This window comes from Pelodiscus sinensis, chromosome 14 (assembly GCF_052426305.1).
Source record: "Pelodiscus sinensis isolate ZL-2025 chromosome 14, ASM5242630v1, whole genome shotgun sequence".
In the NCBI taxonomy this organism is placed as follows: Eukaryota; Metazoa; Chordata; order Testudines; family Trionychidae; genus Pelodiscus; species Pelodiscus sinensis.
In genome coordinates, this window is record NC_143065.1 from 33,853,085 (window position 1) to 33,872,254 (window position 19,170).

General features: G+C 47.4%; 1 protein-coding gene across 1 annotated transcript in view; it reads right to left on the minus strand.

Moving 5' to 3' along the window:
* The window catches only part of FAM174B (family with sequence similarity 174 member B), a 73,189-nt gene that overhangs the window by 146 nt on the left and 53,873 nt on the right, over positions 1 to 19,170 (minus strand). The window lies entirely within an intron of this gene.

A 19,170-nucleotide genomic window follows, 5' to 3' on the forward strand; every position in this document is an offset into this window, starting at 1 on the left:
AAACTAATTAGCCTTCTAGGCAATATACTAAGGGCATCCACATTTTGCCCAGCTGAACGCCTCATAGGCAACTTGCTACACATAATGGAGCAGGCTGTGGCCAAGCTTGCTCATGGGTTGCTATATGGCCTACAATTTCTGTCTCCCATCCGTACTGAAGAGTTCTTATCGACAGCAAACAGCTCTGGGCTTCCACAATTCCCGTAGGATCACGAGCAGTGTTCTCTGTAAGCTGTGTGCTTGTGCAGCCACTCAGGAGAAATTCAAAGGCCGCCCAACTGATTAACAGAGTGTCCACTGCTAGGTTTTGTGTTTCTACGGGTGGTGCACATTTGCACAACAGTGCTGATTTAAAAAATTTCATCCGCACCTGGATGAAAAAAATCCACAGATGGATGGAAACGATTAGAGCAGGGGGTCTCAAATTCCCAGCCTGTGGGCCATCCCTGGCTGGAGTAATTGTGCAATCTGGCCCCGGATTCCCACTGGGCTGAGGGGGTTGGTCTGTTCATTACTGTTCCCCCAACTCCCCTTCCCGCCACTGCCCTGCCTTTTCCCACCCCTGGCACCCTCATCCCTGAGGATGCAGCCTTGGGGATTACCTGGGGGGCCTGGCATGTAGCAGCAGTTGGGCCCTCCCTGCAGGAGCCCTGGGGAAAGCTGTGTGCGCTCCATTTCCTCACAGCAACTGCTTTGTGCGAGGGTGGGGGGGGGGGGCGGATTCCTGCAGCTGTGCATGCCAGGACCCTCCAGTAATCCCTGAGGCCACGTCCTTGGAGACAGGGTGACATGGAGGGAGAGGGCGGTGTGATGGTGGGCACAAACAGGCCTCTCCTGGAGCAGATTGCTCTGGCCAAGGATGGCCCATGGTCTGTGAGTCTGAGACCCCTAGATTAGAGAGAACATGGGTCACAAGAATGTCTCATGAATCCATCTGTGCTTGACTCAGTTTTTCACTGTGACTCCCACCACCTCTGTAGATGTGGGCTTAGGAAATCTCTTCAGCTGTTAGAGGGTGCATCCTGAAGGCCACCCCTGAGATGGGCTTATTCCTTTGTGGGGAGCCCAGATAACTCCTTTCCTATCTGCCTTCGCTTCCCTGATAGCATGCATCCCAACCCTAGGCTACCAGCAACCGTGCCCAACAATGAAGGCAGGCTGTGGACAGAAGCATCCCTACTTTTTCACAAGCACCAGAATTTTAATCAAAACGGATGTGATTCCTGACCAGGATGAACTTTCTCCCATGGCAGCAATCCTGACATTTGATGATTCCAAAACTAAGCTTTTTTTCCACCTGAAAATAACACTGGCCAGATCCATCCCATTTTAAGAGTTAAGTCCCTGATCCAACAGCTGAGCCATCAGATGCCAAAATAGGTGCAATCAAGGGCCAGAAGAGATGAAGACTGGAATGCAAGACAGTTAGGGTGAATCTACACTGCAGGGCTTAACTTGAAATAAGCTATGCAAATTGAGCTATGTCAATTGTGTATCTTATTTCGAAATAGGGAGTGTCTACACAGGACGTATTTCAAAATAGTTCACTCTTCTTCTGACTTCCCTTATTCCTCGTACAATGAGGGTTACAGGAGTAGGAGTAAGAAGTCCTCCAGCTTGACAGTATTTTGACACTATTTCGAAATAACTGCCTGATATGTAAGTTACTTCTGGACTAAGTTACTTCAGAATAGTGCTAGTTATTTTGAAATAGTGTTGCAGTGTAGACATACCCTTAGGCTATGTCTAGACTGCCTCCTCTTGCACAAAAAAATATGCAAACGAGGCAAAGCATAGAATATTGACACACCTCGTTCGCATAATTAATGAGACTCCGTTATTGCACAAAAGGCTTTTACACAAAAAGGAGACGTCTACACAGCTCCTTTTTGCGCAAAAACTCCCTCTTGCGCAAGAGCCATTCTTCCTGAAAAAAAGAAGAATGGCTCTTGCGCAAGAGGGGGGGTTTTGCACAAATACAGAGCCTCATTAATTATGCAAATGAGGCGTGGCAATAGTCCACGCTTTGCCTCATTTGCATATTTTTTATGCAAGAAGGGGCAGTCTAGACATAGCCGTAGCGTGTAGCTGCTTAACAATCTATGCTGCAGTAGCTTTCCCCCAACAAAGCCCCTTTCCACAATGATTTTCACAAGGAGCACTGCAGCAGGAGCTCTGACTGAGGCTGTGTCTACGCTACAAAGAAAAGTCGGAAAAAGATATGCAAATTGTGAACCGTAATTTGCGTATGTTTTTCCACTTTTCTTCCAAAAAAGGCTTTTCCGACATTTGGCCCATCTACCCGGGGCCAAATGTTGGGGAAAACCCCTCTTTTCGAAACATCCGTTCTTCCTTCTATAATGAGATTTACAGGGATGCCAAAAAAACACATCTGCTTTTCCAAAAAAATTTTTCCGGAAAAGCAGACGCGTTCCTTGGACATGGCAGAGCTCTTCCGGGATACCTCCAGTATCCCGTAAAAGCTCTGTAGTATAGACGTACCCTGAGTGTAAATCTAGTGTAATTGATCAGGGGCAACAACACTTTAGCTTTATTGAGATGTGAGGGGTTGGGAACATGGAGCACTCTCCTTGGAACCCTCCCTTAATTGTTTCTGTTACAGTGTAACACCGTACGACATTGGTCAATGGCTAACACAAGATGCAGCAGCCTGAAGGAAATGCCAATTGTTGGACGGACTTTCCCCTGTGAAGCCAGTAACTTAGGACTGTGGAGGGGCCTCTGAATTTGCAGTCACCTGTGTCCATCCTGCTTCCTGGCAGCTCCCATAGGCTTTAATTATGTGTCTCAGGCAGGTCTACAACACAGCCACTATCAGCACTGTACATTGCAGGTTACAGGTCAGAAATAACATAATACAGGGCACCATTGAATCAGACAAAGGGTTCACAGTCTGTCCGAGGATTTGCACCAGGTAATCTGCACCCAGCCCTGGGTTCACAGGCACGAGGCGAAACCGGTTCCTTATACAATGTGCCCTGTGCTCCTAACACTGCCACACTTCCTCCACCACCCGTTGTGTGCAAAGACTGGCTGCAATTCACTGGAAGTTGCACCAAGCTTCTAGGTCCATTTGGATCTGCAGCCTGTTTCTTGGCTGCAGATCCTCATAGACTTTGGCCAGAAGACCACATATTCTGCTCCGATAACACGCACAGTCATCACGTAGCCTCCAGCGCTTGACGCTGTTTTTATGGGAATTGGTTCCTCGCTATCTTTGGCTGCCTGACCTGCTGTTAGGTGGCAAAACTGTTTGTGTGACAAGGTTGCCAGCAGGTCTGGATAGCCATGTTGCATTCATTCCTGACGGCTTCTCTGGGTGGGAGTCAATACAAGACTGGCATGTCTCTTCCCAGCTGAAGCTGCTTCTGAGGTCAGGATGCTGCACATGGCCCATCAACCATACATGAAGTTCACAGCCTACTGCTGCCTTTTCCAGCATCACCACAACTTTGAATAAGGGGCTTCTCCATGGTTGGTTTGCCCATCAATTAACTGCAGTGCTCCAAAGCTGCTGTACTCCTAGGACAGGGCACCGGTACCTTGTACCATGTAGGATCAGAGAAGGGCTCACATAAGGGGAAATCATCTGCCCTGTCTCTGAACAAACACGGCAGGATTCCACAGCAGTCCCATCCCCCTACATGATGTTGTTTTTCAATTTCATTTTATCACCTTGGGAACTTCTTGCTGCCCTTCTGCTTGCTCAGAGTCCCCTAAGACACTGCACTGACACAGGATTGAGAGACCCTCTCTGAGCATCATCACCATCTTGGTCCTCCCCGAGGGTGACAAGAATAAAGCTCATCCCATGGGTGATAAGAGTGAGCTTTGACTAAAGTCCTTCCCTAGCACAGGAAACAGCAGGAGAACCTCCTCTCCCCCCACCCCACGCATCCCCCTGCCTCAGCTAGCACTAACCCTAGCATTACTGAACAAAGGACAATGCAGCTAGAGATCCTCCCTGCCCTAAACACAACCCAGCCCCACAGACTGACTACAGTGCTCTGACCCACAGGCTACCACCCTGGGGTGGGGCAGCCAGTCACTGCAGGGTATGTGTGTTTGGCCTGAGCCATTACCTGCTATGCTCCAGCTGTTGCACCTCTGCAGGCAGGATTGCAAAACAGCAAGTTCCCATGGCAACGGGGAGCTACCAACCTACGCTCTATGATGGAGTCAGGGTGACATCATTCAGAGTCCATTCCCTGCCAGCCCACTCCCAGGGAGCAAACGCCCAGGGGGTGTGAGCTACCCAGTCTCAACCCTGCCCCTCGAGGCCCATACTCCCAGCCTGGGTGGGAGGAGTGTACCACCACCGGGGTTCCTAGGGGCTGGTTGGACCAGAGAGCCTTTTGGTCTTTGTCTCATGAAGGCAGGTACCTGGGCCATCTCTAGGGTACCATTTAGACACATCTTTAGGGTAAATTTTCCAGGACCCTAATGTACAGTGCAGTCTATTGATTAATGGGCCACATGTGGCAAGCCTTACTTAGTGTCAGTAGAACAAGATTTCTGGTTATGTGCAGCCAAAAGGATTTTGATGCCCTGAGATTAAAATGCTGCACTCCTTGGATACAACAGTGCTGCAAAAACCTTCCAGGGCTGCCTCTTCTATAAACCATAGAGTTATAAATGAACAAACAGAGTTCAGTCACTGAATTCGCCCAAAAAGAACAGTGCAGGGACCAGATTCTCAGTGGGAGCAACCAGACATAGCTCCAGAGAATTTACATTGGTTGCAAATCTGTCCCTGTCATTTGAAGTGGGCTTGAATTAAAAAGGTCTGATAGCTCTATAGCCTGGAAATAGAAAGCCTCAGCCACAAACACTCTGCTCTGGATTGGCAGCATCCCCTGCTACACCATCTCTGAGTCTCCATGATAGGTGGGTTTTATTCGTAGGTGCCATGTGTCCTGCCACTGGGTTGTTTGGTGGTCTGGAGAAGTCCCATTAAAAGATGGGATGGAAGCAACTCTCCATGGTCCTATGTGGCCCTGCTGAGGTGAAAGGCTTTGAGCGCATTCTAGCTATGCATAGCTTTTTAAACCCTAACATGCGACTTTCAAGGAACTATTGCAGTTTTAGGCTTTCAATCTAATACCAACTGCTAAAAGGAAAAAAAAATGTGCTTGAACCTTCAGTCTTGTAGCATCTTGTTGTCGATGTTCCAGCTGAACTTATTTAGCTTGAAAGAGCCTTTGGATTGGGATTGCTAGGAAAAGGAGAACTAATCGTCTATTCCTGGACTGCATATTAGTCTTCCATATGTGTGCAATGCCAAAACATAAGGGCCTCCATCTGCTAGGCGGCCTGGCCAGGCCCCATGAATGGCTTATAATGCTAGTATATTCATGCAGCTTTGGGATTCTTCCAAAACCAAAGCAGCGAGCCAATGATTCAAATATTGTAGAAACGACTGAAACTAATGGCACTAAAACACCCATCATTTGTATCCCATTTGATTTTTAGAGGCACCCCGCATGGTGCATAGTAATGAATAGGGTGGGGATGCTGGATGATATATGTTCACCAGCACCCTTGAAGGTATAGAGCATTTTAAAAAGTCTAGATGCTCTCTCTCAAATTATTTCAGTCTATTATGCCTCAGAAACTAAGCTGTGCCCTTCAACGTCAATGATGTGGCATTTAGGCTCCATCTGTGATCAGCGTTACAGAGGCTTGTAAGCACCAGTCAGGAAAGCGTCAATTACAACTGCAAGAGCAAAAATGTCCTGGTGAGCTTTCAAGCACCTCTGTATCTGGCATATACAAGTCAGGGCAGGCAAATTTTGTTCAACTGAAAGCCCTGCTGGCCACCGGTCAGAAGTCCTACAGTTATGCCTAGTTTGCAAAACAATGGGTCAGATTGCAGCCAACCATGCCTTTGAGGCAGAGGGTACAAACACTACAGGTCCCAGCATGCAGTGCTACATCTTATAGCCACACCGGCTGGGACATTGAGGCTATGTCTACACTGCAGGTATTTGTCGGCCGAGAGTATGCTAATGAAACGCTCATTAGCATTTGTTGTGCTGTCATTTACATATTCCCTGCTGATGCTTTTTCCACAAGAGGTTTGTGCACAAAATAAGCAGTGTAGATGGGTCCATTTTGTGCAAAAAAATCCCACCCTTTTGCACAAGATCCCTTCTGCCTCAAAAAAGGCGGTATACAGGATCTTGAGCAAAACGGCCCCCGTCTGCACTGCTTGTTTTTGCACAAAAAATTTCTTGCTCAAAAAGCATTGGCAGAGACTATGCAAATAACGTGGATGGGGGCAACAGTGCGACAAATGCTAATGAGTGCTTCATTAGCATATTCTTTGTCGACAAATACCTGCAGTGTAGCCCTAGCCATAGGGTGACATCCGAGCCCCATCAAAATTAATGATAAAGCTCTCATTGAGTTCAGTGGAGCCTGGATTGCACCCACCATCTACAATGAGTACCCCTCCATTTAAAAAAATGGGAGCCTTTGGAGCCTGATTTTTAGAAACTCAGGCTGGAAACTTTTCACTGAAGGGCTCATTATAGAATTGCATGAGACAAATGATTGAAGCCAATGGGTGGCTCTCTGGCCACCCCTAGGTGTGAACACTGTTGGGTCAGCTCCCCCATGCATGTTAATAGCCAACTTTCAATCCACCTGATTCATTAGCATCCATGTTAGCTCATTAGTTTGGGGAAATTACCAAGGCCTTGTTTCCTCCAGCACCTTTATTTCTGGTTTGAGACCTAAGGAATTGTTGAGGTTGCTAATTTAAGGTACCGTAACAAATGCCGAACGACTGAGCAAATATCATGATTTGTGCCCATTGTGTCTCACCTGCTCTAGCTACTGGGTTTTTTAGCTTTTTCCAGGACTCTAGTGATGGGGAGGAATCAGAAGATTTTGGCCCACACCTGAGTATGCCAAGATAATGCTGAAAGGCACAGATTTTTTGGCTGAAAACAACCCTAATGCTGAGAAGCGAGGCGGCTCTGAATACCCCACAGTTTATTTTTGGAAGAAGTCATTTTGGTAATTAGGTGTGTTAAATGCAATGCAATTAGGGATAGAGATGGGGGAGAGAAGGTGTTCCAGGGGTGTCAGAACAGAAACCATTTCTTGGCTAACGGTTTTATTAACTCAGTAGAGTAGATCCATGATTAGCCTGTTTAAGGGAAGGGGCAGAGGAGGCTGATCAGAGCGTCTATTCCATTTATTGATGGGTTTTTATCGTGAACACATAAAGGAAACAGTTGCATCTGTAATGTGGATTTTATGGCACTCTTGAGATTGCAATTAAAAAATGCAATAAAACGTTGGCTTGGAAAACCCGAATGTTTTTAAAAAATCATCAGCTGTCCCTTTTTTTAGGCAAAGACATCAAAGAGGGATCATTTATATACCATATTTATTTCATATGGAAGCTGTCACAGAGTCTGGGGAGCCACCAGGCCCTGCACCCCCATCTGCAGTCAGATGTGAGACTCAGCCAGCGAGTGAAAGAGCACATTTATTGGTTCACAGGGATACAGGACAGCACAGATTTGCTGTTAACACAGGGACCAGGAGCAGTCAGTACAATCCAATTTGCAGAGAGGGGTGTCCAGAGCCAGTGCCCTGGGCCCCCTCCCTGCATCCTAAACCAGCCGAGACTAACTCACACACTCCCCAACTGGTCCAGCCCTGCTGGCAGCCCCACCTCCTCCTTTTTTCCAGCATCTCTACAAAAAGGTGTCCCCTGCGGTCACCTAGTTGTTCCCCCCACATAGGGTCAGGTTATAAGAGAGCCTGAGCTATTGTTGTATAGCTAGAGTCACACCCAAAACTCCCATCCCCAGCTGGGCACCAGTGCAGTGCCCAGGAAAACTCAGAGGCTACGTCTACACTGGCCCCTTTTCCGGAAGGGGCATGTAAATTTCAGCAGTCGTCGTAGGGAAATCCGCGGGGGATTTAAATATCCCCCGCGGCATTTAAATAAAAATGTCCGCCGCTTTTTTCCGGCTTTTAAAAAAGCCGGAAAAGAGCGTCTAGACTGGCCCCGATCCTCCGGAAAAAGCGCCCTTTTCCGGAGGCTCTTATTCTTTGAAGTATAAGGGCACTTTTTCCGGAGGATCGGGGCCAGTCTAGACGCTCTTTTCCGGCTTTTTTAAAAGCCGGAAAAAAGCGGCGGACATTTTTATTTAAATGCCGCGGGGGATATTTAAATCCCCCGCGGATTTCCCTACGACGACTGCTGAAATTTACATGCCCCTTCCGGAAAAGGGGCCAGTGTAGACGTAGCCAGACAGACAAACACGGGCATGCATGCACACACACACAGAGGCAACATAACAAAGCAAACAGAGTGAATAGAGTCCCCACTTTGTCACAGCGGCATAGACTTTCTCTGAGAGTGTAGCCAAAATGTAGAATTTTAGTGTTGGTATAAGAATGTAAGTATTATGATGGTAATACGTCCTCTATAATGATTTGCTTATAAGTTCCGTTGACCCGGCCAGCTACCCTTTGCAATTAGACAATGTTGGCTACAACTTAAGTTGTGCCTCTTGCCTGCCTTGCAGAGTAAGTTGTGTACATTTCTTTTTGTCATTTCTTTAGTAATGGTATAATCCTTTCTAAAAAGGAATCCTGTCTGACATACTCTGCAAAACCATTTAACAGGAAATTCTCTGTAAAGGGCTCGATGTGAGTGGAAGATGCGTGTATAGTTAAGGACAAGTTTGAAAGCCATCACAAATGCCCAGATGGTCAAGAAGTGAGAAGCTTGAAGATAACCAGGAAGCATCCATTGTGCTCAATGCTAGAATTAAATTAGCAGAATTGACAAACCTTGGAGACAGGCAGAGACACACCCCCCCCCCCCCCCCCAAGAGTGAGGTGACAAACAAGAGTTAATCATGGGAAGACAAGTGTAAAAATAAGGTTCTCTTGCCATGGAACTCTGGGTTCAGTCCTGCCTCAGAGCTTCAGCTCATGACTTCCAGAACCCAGCTCCTCATTCATGTTTTATCTAATGTGCTAATAGATTGACTTGAGCCTCAACAGACTGGTAACTCTAAGATCATCTGCAGCACCCGTGTGTATGTGTGTGAATGCAGATGATGCTTTTCATGTTGTATTTTCAATAAACATAGCCCCTGAAAAAGATCCTGTGTGCTTCTTATAAAGCCTTCCTGTTAGAAAGCACTGGGACACAGTGGAATGGAGTGCAGGATCGTGTCTGTACAACCAGTCAGAAACAAGTAATCTAGGGCAGTACGTCCCAAATGGTGTTCTGCAGAAACCCGGGGTTCCACAAAGTGAAAATAAGGGTTCCGCGAGAAAATTCTATTACAATAACATTTTATAATTAAAAAATAAATACTTAAGCATTTATTAATTGGACTGAAAACAATTTTCATTTGTGTTTGCCACGATAAGCGTCCCTGTGCAATGCCAGCTTAGCCAGAGTGGGGACGATGATGTCACTAATCAGCGCTCTGCGCGCAGGCAATCAGTGATGCGATCACCTGTTATCTACCATGTATTATGCATATTAGTTTTTGAGCTTTATTTTTTGTACACATTAAGTGTGATTTTTGTTTTTAAATATGTGCAATTAAACTAAATGTTGATCTCATGACCTTGTTTAGCATTTGTTTATTATTATCCTTACTTATGTGTGGTCTACTTTTTCACCTCCATATATAAGACTGTTATTAGGGGTTCTGCAAAATTCTTTTGAGTTTAAAAGGGTTCCGTGGCCAAATAAAATTGGGAAACAATGATCTAGGGGCTTCATAATCAACTACAGTCTACGGGCTTAGATACAGGTTATGCTATGTGCTGAGGTAGTGGAAATGTTTGTCAGAGGCTGGGTACGACTGACAGGGGTGGGATCACTTGATGATTCCCTGTTCTGTTCATTCCCTCTGGGGGCATCTGGTATGGGCCACTGTCGGCAGACAGAATTCTGGACTAGATGGACCTTTGGTCTGACCCAGTATGGCCATTCCTATGTTCTTATGAGATGGAGCTGAGGCGGATGGCAAGCAGTGGATAGGTCTGGAAAACAGTTAGCTCAGGGGGTAAGATTTTGGGTGGGATGCCTTATGGATTGTTCAGCTGTGATTTCTGAAATGAAATGTCATTTTTTGTTTTTCTGTGGCCACCTCTGTCTGCCCTTAAGTGATGTCCTTTTGCATCCATTATCAGCCACAGACCCATTCTAGAGCGCTGACACAGGCGTTAGAAGTTGTCACGGTCCAGAGGGAAGAGAGAAAGTTTGATCGGAGTCAGGAAGTGAATGAGGCCCCGAGAGGCTGCCCCAGAGAACAGAGGAAGGATCTTTGCCCATCTAGAAGAGACAAGGAGAGTTGTACAATGTAGGTGGGTTGCCAGGTCATTGTCACCTATTAACTATTACATTACATTCTCAACATGATTGTGCAGACTCCATCTCTCTTATGATAATGGCATAATAAATATCCCAGCGAGCTGCAGCAGATAATGGCTGCTGCCCATCTGGGAATCACCCTTTTATCTTCGCTCTTCCCTAGTAATGAACAAATACTTTACTGATGGGAGTCTTTGAAATATGCATCTGATGCCGCTGTACCTGGCCCATTCTGGGCTCCAGGGTCACATGAGAGAGTGCCCTCCTTCTGCTCATTCACCATCTCTCCCCACCACCATACTTACCCTACTGCCCTTGACAATGGGACCAAACCTTAGCTTTTACTCAGCTAAGGGTGCATTTATGCCCTAATAAAGGGGTGAGGGGGGGTGCGGGATCTGGCTGCCGCTCTGCAATCGGGTGAGTCAGGACCAGTGTTCCCTAAAAGCTGCACTTGAATAACCGCTCAGGAGAGCACCCACATCTAGGTTTTGTGTATCTATTGGTGGTGCACATGCATCCATGCCGTGGTGCACATAAAATTATTCTGCACACGGACGGACAAGATTAGAGGGAACACTGGTCAGGAGGATTGCAATTCACTTCTTCAGAGAATGAAGGTTAGGGTTTTGCTGTGATATTTAAACTTCCTGTTAGTAGTGAGAGCCCTGGATATGCACAGAAATCACACTTGTTTGCACTGCTGAGGCCCTGCCTGTGGATGTTCTCTCTAACTGCAGAAGGAATTCAAAGTGCTGTCATACTCGTAGCTGCTGTGCCTCCAAGAAACCCCTGATGAACATGGGGCATTAAGCCTGTCATTTAAAAGATTAGCTTTGAAAATGTAATGAGGATCACTCTGAAAACAGAGTCCTAAGGATAAAACAACACCACCACCCCCCAAAAAACCCCAATTGGGGCTTGCTAAAGATCCTCACTACACAGCCATTTCTGACATGGGACAGCACAGTTTAGAGGAGCACTTAAAAAAAAATCCTTTAGAAAAGGCAGATTGACATTTTGCAGAGAAGTATGTTTACCACTGCTAATAGGCAGCAAAGGGGTAAGAAGCAAGGAAGCGGCACTAGTTGGCAGATGACCCTCCAGCAACCAATCTGTCTAGAGAACACAAATCTGCCTCACTGAACATGGGTGACCCCGGCCCTTGGCAGGCTTCACCTTACGTCCTCTAAAAGGAAAACTTAAGATACAGAAACTGGAGGGGTTTTTTTTTTTTTTTTTTTTTGCTGAGCTGCATCTGAGATCGCTATGGCAACCTTTCTGTGGAAGCGATCGGAGTCAGGTAGCGACAGAACAGATGAGTTAAAGGGCAGCCCAGTAGAGGAGGAGGGGCATTGATCAAGTATTTTAACGAGTCCCGGAGGAGCTGGCATTTGAAAGCTGAGCTGGATCCTTGAAGGGGAAGGAAACAGAACGAGGCAGTCTGTTGGGCTGTGGCTTGAAGAGAAGCCGGCAGGATCCTCCACTCGCCTCCACACAGAAATGAGTCCGATCAGCCACTCAAGTGGTAGGATGGCCTCCCTGGAGCCATGCTAATTCTGTAATAGAGAATCACCCCGCCTTGTGTATACCGAGCCCCCATGGGCGATGGGTGAACCTGTGGCTGGGGGAGGCAAGCGCACAACCCTAGCCCTGCCACTGGAGGGCCCGCCCCTGCCACCCAGGGCCCCTGTAGGAGCCAAGCTTCTCCCCACTGTAAGGGCACCCTCCCAGCAGGAAGTGTATTACCTCAGCCTTCCCCCACAGCATGAGGCAGGAGGGCTGGGCAGGTGGGTGGCACAGGGCCCTGTCCGTCCCACCTACTATGCATGAGGAGGGATGGCAGGAGCTGCATGGCCCTGGCCTTCCTGCCCACATTAAGCACTGGGAGAGAGGGCACCCGCCCACCCCCACACTCAAAGGTAGGCAGTGCCCAGCCCCAGCCTGCCCAGCCCTGGGAAGGCTAGCAGCATGGCCCCAGCCTTGGCAGGGCTGAAGCCGAAGCAGCCCCAAGAGACTCGTGGAGTCACACTGAATGTGGGGGTTGTGGGCAAGGCCAGCCAGGCAGTTTGGAAAGGCATTTCCATCCTCAGCCTCTTTTACCTTCTGCCCATGTGAGCACCTGAGCTGAAGCAGACCAGGTTCCATTGGCAGCTCACAGCCTGCCCTGGGGAAATCCTACGTATTTACTGACAGGTTGAGGGTGGGGGAACGTCAGGCTGGCATCCCAACAAAGCGCTGTCATCGCTGAGCTAAGAGAAGCACTGCTATGGCAATGAGGTACTAGTCCCTTTGGTGGTGATTTTCAAGAACACCTCAGGCATTTAATAGTGCAATTCCCACTGGGACTTGGGCTCCTAAATGCTGTAGGGACCTTGGGAAACACACATGCCCCTTCGAATACACCCAGGACATGTCACACAGATCTCCAAGCACTCTACAAGGCTGGCTCAATATCATTACCCTCAGGGTACAGATGGAAAATACTGAGGCCCAGAAAACACTGAGGCCTGGAAGAATTTTGGCCAAAATTTCCATTCTTAAAGCTAGGTACCCAATATAAATGAGAGGCCAAAATACAGAGCCTGATTTTCAGTGGGAAGTGCTCTGGATGTCAAAATATTGACGGAGGTGGAGAGAGGGTGATATTCACAGAAGAACAGTCAATGCTGGGAGCAGCGAGGCTCAGCCCCACGCCAGGTGTTGTATTGCCACGAGAAAGATTAACAGCAGAGACAGGCCCAACCCATACAATCCACAAAACGGCTCAAAGTAAAAGCCCTAAGCACAGGAGCTTAGGAATGATCATAGACCAAGGAGAGGTCATACCATAGACCATTGGTATGTCCCGACCGGCATTCTGCCTTCCATAGCAGCCAATACTTCATGGGAAGACAAATCCCACTCATTCTCCTATCCGTGGTGGGAAGGGCTTGTCTAGGCACAAAACCAGCCCTGATAAAGCATCCAGCAAAGTTTTATGGAGAGGGTCCAGTGGAGGGCAACCAAACTAAGGGGGCTAGAGCGCATGACCTATGAGGAGAGACTGAGGGATTTGGGTTTGTTTAGTCTCCAGAAGAGAAGAGAGAGGGGGACTTGATAGCAGCCTTCAACTTCCTGAAGGGGGGTTCCAAAGAGGAAGAAGAGAGCTGTTCTCAGTAGTGACGGATGGCAGAACAAGGAGCAGTGGTCTCAAGTTACAGTGGGGGAGGTCTAGGTTGGATATTAGGAAAAAGCATTTCACCAGGAGGGTGGTGAAGCACTGGAATGGCTTACCTAGGGAGCTGGTGGAATCTCCATCCCTAGAGGTTTTTAAGTCTCGGCTTGACAAAGCCCTGGCTGGGTTGACTTAGTGGCATTGGTCCTGCCTTGGGCAGGGGGTTGGACTTGATGACCTCCTGAGGTCTCTTCCAGCTCTATGATTCTATTATTCTCAGGGGCGGCCCTAGACTAGCTGCCAGCAACTGGCACCCTAGGCAAACCATGCAATTGATGTCCCCACCTCCAAACCCCTCAATGATATTGCGCCACCATTTGGCGCCCCATCTGACTTGGCTCCCTAGGTGGCTGCCTAGTTCGCCTATATGGACAGGCTGCCCCTGATTATTCTAAAGCAGTGTTTCCCAATTTTATTTGGCCACAGACCCCTTTTAAACTTGAAAGAATTTTGCCTAACCCCAATAACAGTTTGATATATGGAATTGAAAAAGTAGACCACAAATAAGTCAGGATAATAATAAACAAATGCTAAACGAGATCATGAGATCAACATTTAGTTTAATTACACATATTTAAAAACAAAAATAACATTAATAACTACTAATTATTTTTAATCATAAAATGTTATTGTAATGGTATTTTCTCGCAACACCCTTATTTTCACTTTGTGGAACCCCAGGGTTCCGTGGAACACCACTTGGGAAATGCTGCTCTAAAGCAAACAGACCCATTATGTGTGCTCTCAGATGTGCCCTGTAATGTGGACAGATATCCCAGAGCAACTTGCTCCACTTCCAGGCTCACGTCATGCCCACCAGTTTTCCCAGTGGATTGTGGGATACATCTTGGAGGCCAGAGGAAAGATCAAATTCCCATGGGTCCCTCCCTCTGTATCCCAGAATGTGCCTGTTGCAAATGATACATTTCAGAGCTCCTCTCAATCAGCAGGGAAGAAACCCAGGAGATATCTGCACATCTGTCCCTTATTAAAGCTGCAGTACTGTCAACCCCAAGCATCCAAACGTCATGTATCTGACCAACGTTCCCTATAATTTTTCCATCTATGAGCAGAATACATTGTTACATGCACAGAGGCACCAACAATAGAAATACATGCTGCTGGCTGGGTGCTCTGCTAATCTGCTGGGCAGCACTTGAATCTCTCCTGGGTGGCCACCCAAACACACAGCTTACAGGAAACACTGAGTGTGGCTCCCAAAAATCATACGGGTCACTTAAAACTGTGAGATTTTTTAAAAGTGGCAAATGCTCTTTTTCTTTCTCTGCTGTTTTTCTAACCTTTCAGAATCACTTTCAAGCCTTTGCCTACAACCACAACTAACCTTACATCTTTTTTGACAAAGACAATGGGGAAGTCTCACATAAGCACATGGATCCACATCAAGGTTCCCGGTGAGTAGTGCACCCACGCGGGTGCGCAGCCCTTTTCTGAGCTCCGTGCAGAGGTTCAGAGCTCCTCTTGCAGGCAGGGAACTCAGCTGATCGGCTGGAGAAGGGGGGTGGGGCACTACCCTCTTGGAGGAGCAGAAGCAGCAGCAGCTGCTGCTGCTCCCTGCTATAAATGAAGATGCTGGCTCCAGCCTCTACTCCAGAGCTGGGCAAAAGATGATCTGCAGGCTGGATCCGGCTACCAGAAGATCAGCTGGCTCCCTGCCTGCCCCATGCCAGCTTGGCCCTCCAGAAAGCCAAGTGCAGGGCCATGTGTGTGTTTCTGAACCTGAGAGCCTGGGGGAAGGGGAGACAGGCTTCTCATGCTGCCCCCGCCCCCAGGAGCTTCCATTGGCTGGTTTCAACCAATAGCAGCTGCCTGTTTGCAGGACAGGCAGCATGTGAAGTGCTCCTCCTCCCGGCAGACAGCATTCGGTTTAGAGCAATAAACATGGCTCCTGCAGCTCCCCTGAGCATGTACAGGGGCTGGAAGGCAGGGACCTTGGCTAAGGAACCTTCTAGGCTGCTGGCTGGGAGCCAGCTAAGGTCTCCCAGCCAGAGCCTGTCTCTGGCACTCCAGCCCCTCCCTCACTCCCCAACCCTCTGCTCCTCATTTGCCCTCCTACCCCATGTAACCCAAAGCTTCTGCACCCCTGCGCCAGCCCCCATCACCTTCCTAGACACTGCATCCCCTCGCACATCCCTCCGCAGGTCACAACCGCCTCTCAGAGATTGTACCCCATCCGCTATCCCTGGGGACAGCCCATATCCCTGTACCCCCTCCTACACTTCTGCCCAGATCACAACCCCCTCTTAGGCCCTGCACCCCCTCCTCACCCCAGTCTGTTGCCCCAGGTCATGATCCCCTATGTCACCCAAATTCCCTCCCAGATCCCACACCTCAATCTCTTACCCCAAGCTCCCTTCTGAACCCAACCTCCATCCCAGACACTGCCCCCGCCCCATTAATATAATGGAAGAATGTGGCCTTCGACCACTTACCAAATTCTTGGCATGGCCCCCCATTAATGAATTCTTTTAACAGAAGTTTTTTGAGTGTTGTAGATATCAATCTCCTGCCTGCATGGGGAACTCGGAATCTCTGCACAGGGCTCGTAAAAGGGCTACACACCTGCATGGGCGCACAACTTACAGGGAACCTTGCTGGCTGTAATAGCAGGAGTGTTGTAAGTAACATATAAGAAGTAATTCTTCCACTCTACTCCATGCTGATAAGGTCTCAACTGGGGTATTGTGCCCAATTCTGGACACCAGCCTTCAGGAAAGATATGGACAAACTGAGTGAATCCCAGAAGAGAAAAAAAATGCTTACAGCTCTAAAAAACATAACCTATAAGGAGAGACTGGAAAAAACCTGCATTTGTTTAGTCTGAAGATGAGACCTGATAAGTTTTCAAGTTCGTAAAAGATTGTTATAAAGAGAAGGGTGATAAATTGTTCTCTTTAACCACTGAGGATAGGACAAGATGAAATGGGCTTAAACTGCAGCAAGAGAGATTTAGGATAGACATTAGGGGGAAACTTCCTGTCAGGGTAGTTAAGCACTGGAACAAATTACCTAGAGAGGAATTTGTCACTGGAGATTGTTAAGCACAGGGTAGCAAAAACCCTGTCAGGGATAGTCTAGATTAGTGTTGTGCTGCTGTGGTGTTTTTCCTGCCACAGGTATGTTAAATGTAATTATATTGTGGTCACTACTATCAAGCGGTCTAGTTATATTCACCGCTTGGACCAGATCCTGTGCTTCACTTAGGACTAAATCCTGAATTGCTTCTTCTCTTATGGATCAAGGACCAGCTGCTCCAAGAAGCAGTCACTTGAGGTGTCAAGAAATTTTATTTCTGCATCTAGTCCTGTGGTGTCATGTACCCAATCAATATGGGATAATTGGAATCCCCCATTGTTATTGAGGGCTTTTTTTTATTTTAATAGCCTCTCTAATCTCCCTGAGCATTTCACCGTCACTATCACCATCCTGGTCAGGTCATTAATATATCCTTACTGCTATATTCTTATTACTAGAAGACTTACCCGGCGTTGCCCAGGTCCTTCAGGGCAGGGGACTGGTGGTGTCAGGGGTTCAGGAATAAGGGCAGGGCTTTGGGGACATGAGGTGCTCATGGGGGAGAGCAGCAGTCAGGGTGAGGGATTGAGGAGCTTGCGGCATGGGACTGGGAATGTGGGGGAGTGTGAGAGTGAGGATTGGGGGGTGAGAAGGGGCTCAGAGTGTAACCGTACCAGACTCAAACCGGTGTAACAGAATGACACGGATGCCCGAAGGAGGATTTACCAGACTTTTATTAATCAGCGCTGATGGTCGTCCCCTCGAGCTTTATAGCAAAAAAATGGCGAGGAGCGACCCCGTGCCGCTCTGTGCATAGCTTTTTATTGGATACATGAATAACAGTTTGATTGGCTTTTACATTTCATTGGTTAAAGCACAGCAATACATTATTTCTAACGTTCACGACTGGCATTCCAGTAGTTGGGGAGGGGTACTCTTATCTTATGCCTATGTGCGGTTTTACTTTCTCATAGCTATGTTGCTGATTTCTGCCTGCTTGTGCCTGTCACAAGTTAGAAAATGTGAAATACAGCTTCATTCTTGCTCGACAGGCTAGTGGGCCCCTAACTGCTGTTAGGCTAGTTCCTTATCTTTTTCGGGCAAGGGGCAAATTCCACTACAAGAGTGGGGGTGAGGAGAGACTCAAATCAGGGAAGGAGATTGGGAGGAGGGGAAGCTTAGGGGACGAGGATGAGGATTCAGGGCAGGGGTGGCCACCAGCTTCACCCCAGGGATACCCCACCTGCTGGCTTATTCCTGGGGGGGCATGTAGGCCAGCCCTGGTGGCACCACCAAATTTGGTATACAGATTCCTTTTCTTAGGCATGCATACACAGACCTCCTGTTACTTTCCAGGACACAAGAATCAAATCATCTCCTTAAACAAGGTGATTCTATTAACAAAACAAAACACTCGATAAAGCATACTTGGTTGCTAGGTGTTACAGAGCAACTGAGAAAAGAACAGATTAAAACACAGAGAAAATGGTATCTCTAGGCTACAGCTTAAATACAGCATATGGGGGGGGGGCACATGGATTTAGCACAGAGAAGTTTAACCAAACAACAACAAAAATAAACTGATTGTGACTAAATAGACATTTTCCTATCTATTTACAATCTGTGCTTCAAGGCCCAGTCCATTTCCATGCTCAGTATTCCTTGTAGGCATGGTAGTTCCGCTTGTTTCTGTTCATCTTGTTTCCACAACTCCTACTTTAAAAACTCCCACAAAGGAAACAGCAGGCAGGTATATCTTTCATTCAAATATCAACACTCTCTCACAGGGCTCTCCTGCCTCCCTCCCAACACCCATTAACTACCTGGCTGTGTCTAGACTGGCCACTTTTTCTGGAAAAGCAGTGGCTTTTCTGAAAAAACTTGCCAGCTGTCTACACTGGCCGCTTGAATTTCCGCAAAAGCACTGACAATCTCATGTAAGATTGTCAGTGCTTTTGCGGAAATACTATGCTGCTCCCGTTCGGGAAAAAGTCTTTTTCCAAAAAACTTTTGCACAAAAGGGCCAGTGTAGACAGCAGAGAATTGTTTTCCGCAAAAAAGCCCCAATCGCGAAAATGGCGATCGGGGCTTTTTTGCTGAAAAGTGCGTCTAGATTGGCCATGGATGCTTTTCTGCAAAAAGTGCTTTTGCGGAAAAGCGTCCTGCCAATCTAGACGCGCATTTCCGAAAATGCTATTAACTGAAAACTTTTCCGAAAATGCTTTTAACGGAAAACTTTTCAGTTAAAAGCATTTCCGGAAAATCATGCCAGTGTAGACTTAGCCCCTGAGTATAACCCTTTTAGTCACCAAATGCTAGCCAGCACTCCTCCTATCCATCACACAAAGACACAGAACATCTTCATTAATAGATCCTCTCTTTAGGGATGTTTCTGTCCAAGCCAGCTGCTCTTCCACACATGTTGGCTTTCTCCTATCTCTTAGTTTAAAAACTGGTCCACAACCTTAGTAATTTTAAGTGCCAGCAAGCTGGTTCCATTTTTAAGTGGAATCCATCCTTCTTGTATAGG